Source organism: Ambystoma mexicanum, chromosome 4p (assembly GCF_040938575.1).
Source record: "Ambystoma mexicanum isolate Mex_15411 chromosome 4p, UKY_AmexF1_1, whole genome shotgun sequence".
Lineage (NCBI taxonomy): Eukaryota > Metazoa > Chordata > Amphibia > Caudata > Ambystomatidae > Ambystoma > Ambystoma mexicanum.
The window spans coordinates 348,363,501-348,369,500 of NC_090927.1; the positions used below are offsets into that span (position 1 = coordinate 348,363,501).

General features: G+C 43.6%; 1 long non-coding RNA gene across 1 annotated transcript in view; it reads left to right on the forward strand.

The window, feature by feature from the left end:
* LOC138452582 (uncharacterized) overlaps window positions 1-3,810 on the forward strand; it is a 329,416-nt gene extending 325,606 nt beyond the window's left edge. The window contains exons 3-4 of the long non-coding RNA XR_011260234.1: window positions 2,490-2,660; window positions 2,838-3,810. This is a non-coding gene — a long non-coding RNA (uncharacterized lncRNA). The remainder of the gene's footprint in view (window positions 1-2,489; window positions 2,661-2,837) is intronic.
* The last annotated feature ends 2,190 nt before the right edge of the window (window positions 3,811-6,000 follow it).

Here is a 6,000-nt window from a genome sequence, read left to right on the forward strand (position 1 = left end):
TCTCTCGGGTCAGTCCTCGACGAATTCGGCAGCTTTCAGATCGGTCGAAGCAAGTGCAACAGCAAGTCTTCTTCTTCCAGCTGGGCGTCGAGGATCAGCAGTTCCAGTTACTCTTAGAGTGGAGACTCAGCTTCTGAACTCTTCTGAACAATTACCAGTGGTGAGAGGTCCCCAGATATACTATTCTGTCTCTCATCCACACTGCTGGCACACACTCAGCAGCCAATCATACAGAAGGGCATTCATGCAGTCAGTCAGCCAATCAGGCACACAGTGCATTCAGGCCACACTCCTCCCTTTCAGACACTCACAACAAGGAATGTGGATTGGGACAAGTACCCAGCCATTCAACACTACACACTGCATTCAGGCCAGTTTCGGGCAGGGCTGTCTCAGTCTTTGTCTCTCATGCCAGAAACCAGACAACCACAACAAGGAGTGTATATTGGTCACACACTCCATTCACCCAGGTCCCACCCACAGGAGGTACCCACAACATACAGTCACTGGGAAGGCTCCAGTCAGTCTAGCTGGGCCTTCACAACAACACCATATATGGAACTTCCACCCAACAGCCAGTCAGGGGGAAGGGACAGAGTCAGGGCTTCCCAGGACTTTGGGAAAACAAGGTAACAGGCAATAGAAAGCAAGAGGCCACAGGGGCCATCTTGTTTCCTATCAGGAATCAACTGATCCCAATGGCAGGGCCTGGGTATCCCAAAATGGAGGACACCCAGAGCATCTGTCAAATTCAGCATGGAGCTGCCACCAGCCCATACCCTGTTCTGTGGGCCACCCACAGGTGCCCAAAAACATACACTAGGGGCACAGGGTTGTACCCCTACCCATGGGTGCCATAAGGGTATCCCATGGGTCTGTTCACCAAACCAAAAGAGAGAGCTGCACTGCCAGGAGTCCCACATGGACTCCTGGGCAGAAAACACGACAGAACACACGATAAAAAGCAGTAAAGGACAAGGATTCAGAGGCCCTGTCCCTCTGATGCATTTCCGGCATCACACCCTCTTCTTAAGAAACCCTCTGCTGATCCCTCCATTCCAGCAAACTACTGCCCTATCTCTATCACTCCATTCCTGGTCAAACTCCTGGAGAAGTTGGCTATCTCTCAGCTTACCCTCCACACTGAATCTGCTGGTTGCTTCCACGACCATCAGTCTGGCTTAAGAGCATCCAAAGGCATGGAAACTGCTCTTCTGAATGCCCGTGAAGACCTGCTCTCAAATCTTGACACCAACACTCCCTCTGTCCTCATTCTTCTTGACCTATCCTCTGCCTTTGACATGGTAAACCACAACATCCAGATTGCACGTCTCTGTGACACCTTGGGAATCACAGGTCGGGTTATCTTCCAGTGTTATGCAGATGATACGCAACTCTCCTTCAGGCTACCCTCAGCCACATCCTCTACCTCGCTCATATCTGACTGTCCGCAATTCAGTCACAGTGTGCTGCAAACGACCTCTACCTCAATGCCAGTATGACAGAGATCATTTCCCACTCTCACTCTGGCCGGCCTCCCTTGGCCCTGCACCCACTTGCGAGGCAAAACACTTTGGGGTCATCTTCGACTCCACTCTCTCCTTCTCCACTAATATTTCAGACATCTCTAAAAGGTCCAACTACCAGATCCACCTCTGATCTGCGCTCTCTGCAACTCATCCAGAAAACAACCACAAGACATAATCTTGGCCTCAAGCCCAGGGACCACATCTCTACGGCAATGAAATCCCTCCATTGGCTCCCCATGGCTGCAAGGATCAAGTTCACAACCATCTGCATTGTCCACAAGGCTTTCTGGGCCCTGGGACCTACTCATCTGCCACGATTGCCTACCTAAATACTGTCTTTCCCGGGCCCTCCACTCATCTACCTCCAACCTTCTGCGTGTGAGCTGGTTCTCCAAGCAGAGATTTGGAGGGAGATGTTTATCCTCTGCAGGGGCCTCCCTCTGGAATAGCCTCCCTGCTGCCCTCTGTCTTGAGCTGGATCTCCTTAAGTGCCAGAAACTCCTCAAGACATTCCTCTTCTCCTCTTCCTTCTCTCTCCCTCTACCATGCTAACCTCTCTCTCTGCTATGTCTCTCTCTCCCTCCTTTTCCACACAGCCTGCGGACTGGCCGCCTGGAGTACATCAAAGTCCCACAGGTCCCTGGTACCCTCGCCAATCCTCACGCACTTGCCTCCGGGCCTTGCACTTGCATCATCGTTACTGCACTTGGTCAATGACCCATGAGAGTAGCATCTCTCAGAACTTAACCCAGATTCTGACTGACTGGATGCACTTGTCTCCCACGTCCCCTCTCCTGCACCTGTCTGCACACTTGCATGATCTGAATGTATCATGCCTTGAAAATGGTCTATCTGTTTTTCTCTTTTCTCCCCTCCTTGCATGGTTGCGCTGTAAAATACTTTTGTATAGGCGCATTACAAATGAACAATAAATAAATAAATTCCACCTTCTCTCCTCAGGTAATCTTCTTCCATTGTTTTTTAACAACCAAGGAGACAGACTGTATATCACAGTCTGTCTGGACAGCTACATAGACTGGCTAGTGGAAAATTATCCCACAGAGAAGAACATACTAAAAGAAGATGCTGAAAAGAAGGAGTCAGAACAAACTACAGAGTATTCAGGATTTTGTAAGTTTATTCTTGATATTTATGTAAAATGTGTCAAACAATAATATTTATAATTCACAAACATCATTCAGCATATAGATATACTTTACCTTATTACTTTTAAAAGTCTGTGCAACCAACAAAAGTATTTTAAAGTCTGTTATATCTTCAATTGTTTTTTTAACTATTTTCAAACAGATGAAGAAGCGATTTAAGTATCCAGAAGGATCAAGCAACAGGCACCTCAAGAATTACCCACTAATACAATCATGGATGCCTTAAAAGAAATGAAAGAACTATTAATGAATCTTCAAAATGATATGCAATCAATGAGTAAGGACATAAAACACTTGAGACCATTAATGTATAGCAATAATGCAGATAATTAGGCTGATGAAGAAGATGTATCATGTGTACGTACTAAAAGAAAAAGAAATCCCACAACAACATTCCCCCCAAATAAATGTGTTTAAAAAAATATCTTTGCACACTTATTTAACTTTTTAAAATATGTACACCTATATGTTTTATTGATGAATAGAAAGTTATTAAAGTGGTATAGTAACTGTGTACAAAGACTACACTCAATATATCTTAAAATAAAACTGTACAGGACTACCAACCACACACATATCTACATATGCATTTTTGAATCCTTTTGTTCTAGCCACACATATCTGGGCCACTTCTATTTGTTCACTGACATATGTAGGGCAGGTGGTTTTGTTCACTGACAGTCAGAATATTAAAATTCAAAAGGTGCTATATATCTAGATGTTAACCTTGTCATATGTTCTTAAAGTACTTTCCTTAGGGTTTGGTTTCAGCTCATGGTGCACATACATGCGGAAATAAGCAGGCCTCAAACAGACAATTCATTTGTATACATGAAGATAAACTTTAATGTTATTAATATTTTCTGATGATGCTGTTTCTTTCTTCTTTACTTTAGTTTCCCCGTATGCGCCTCTGATTTGTATGCATTGTGGGTCTTCATATGTACTGTTTGTACTAGCTTAAGTGTGTAGTAAGTCTTGAATTATTAGCTAGTTATTACATGTTTAACATTACTCAAAACTCTGATATGGTAGCATTCATTATTGTACTATCCAAAATTACAAGATTTGAAATATTGTACTCATATGGTGCATGCTGCAGCCATTGCCTATGTTTATCTATGATTAGGTTCCTGTATTAACAACAACACTCCAATACAATGTTGTTTAGATGAGTACATTCTTTAATAGATTAAGTAGTTCATGATAGGTCTCCTGATCACCCCTGACATCTTGTTACCAACATTATAAACACAACCCGTTATAGGGACTTTTCATCAAAATTGATTTCACATGCGATGGCATCAGTGATGTCATCAATTACATTTGTGGTGTCATCTTTGATGTCCTGGGTGTTAGTATTAGCAGTGCACAGTGGTGGCGCGAGTTATGGTTGCTTAGCTTACCATAACTGGTGAATTTCTGAGGTTTTTTGGTTTTACCCATAACATTCCTTTAACAAAGTTCTTTCATTGAATTTCATGGGTTCTTATTAATGCAACTTAACCATAACGTCCCTTTAACAATATTTTTTCAGTGAATTTCATGGATTTTTACCAGTGCATGCTATTTTCCTACAGCTAACTAATATCATACTTACCCCAATATAGCACCATTGTTGTCCAATGTACAAAGTTTCACCTTAAAACTCTGCCATTTCCCACCATCTTGCATAATTTGTAACGCTTCTGTACAATTTTTGTGAGTTTTTCCACTGTCTTTGCATCCGTCGATGTCTGCGAACGTCTGATGTCATTGAGGACCTTCCGGACAGTGCAACGTGACCATGCGCTCACGTGCGTCATGATGTTGTGTCCACAAATGCGCCTACACTTCACGATTGGGTACATGCTTCGAGGACAGTTCAGAACTGCATTTTCTACTGATCTAGGAACTTTCAAGCTCACAATATACCCTTGCACAGCTCCTACACTTATTACTCATTATCCATTAACAATCTAGTACAAAGCACATACCTGGATGAATATAATCAAAACTTCTATTTATCTTAAAAATGGCATCAGCTATTGCCATCCTTACTGCCCAAAAGATGCCAGCACCACCAGCTGGAGGACCTACACATCAAAAAAAGTGCAGTACTTTTAAAGACAATGAAGAGGACCAAGAAAATTAAGTTAGATGAAGTTCCTACCTCCAGCAACCAGAGAGAATCATGGGTGGGGCAGTACTTTACCACTGTTGAGAATGTACCAAAGGCTAAAGCTACCAAAGTGAAATGCACTGAGTGCAACTTTGTAATCAGTCGCGGTCTACCTGGACAATACTCCTACGGAACCACCTCCATGCGCTGCCACACCAAATCCAACCAACGAAATTGCTCTCAGAAAGGTTGTTACTTTCTTAGGAAGTAGTAGGCTGTCTTCCTCCACCTCATCTTCCTCAACCGATACTATAACCACACAGCCTACTTCTGTGGGACAGAATCCCACCAGCTAACTTGTAAGCAATAAAAGAGGCTGTTGGTCCATATCTTTCGAAGACAACAGTCCTCTGCATATACTGCAACACACCACTCTGCAGGGGGAAGCAATTTTGAAGTGTTTTTTTAAGCTGTAATCAAGGAGCATGAGAAACACTGCCCCCTATCTAGAAGTAACACATGCGCAACATCTTCCCCTGTCCATCTGTTCCTCACAACAAAATAAAGGTTCCTTTAGGAACCACCTTTCACAGTTAAAAAATAGAACTAAACATAATAAATCTTATAGACTCCATCTACTAAGTACATACACTCAATAAGATTTTCCAACATTTCCATTAGCATTTTGTCTTATGCTAATGGAAATAATGTGGCGTTCATCCCCCATTCCAGGGACTGGAACGGGGGATTATGGCCTGATAGCCTAAATTATCAGGCCAAGCGAGGCGAGTGTGGATAACGAGGGCTACGGACCATTATCCCCCATTCCAGCCCTGGAATGGGGGATGAAAGCCATTAGCACCCTGTGTTCCTTGGGCGGGAGCCCGGGGTGCTAAAAAAAAGGATTTTTCTTCCTACCCCGGGATGCCTGCAGCGTTCCGCTGTAGGAAGGAAAATCCTTTTCCAAGATGGCCACCATGGAAAGGGAAGGTGGGGCTTGGTACAGAGCCACTTTTCCCTTTCATTGACAGCCTGCAGAAGATAAAGAGAGAACCCTATGACCATATTACCACAAGAATTTTTTTGTTTCCCTTTCAAACCTATCCCACTTTCGAATAACGTTACCACATAGCCGGTTCCAGGTGGACATGGCCACTTTAACCCCATTTGGCGAGTAACCAGATTGTCCGGGTTATGACCTTAT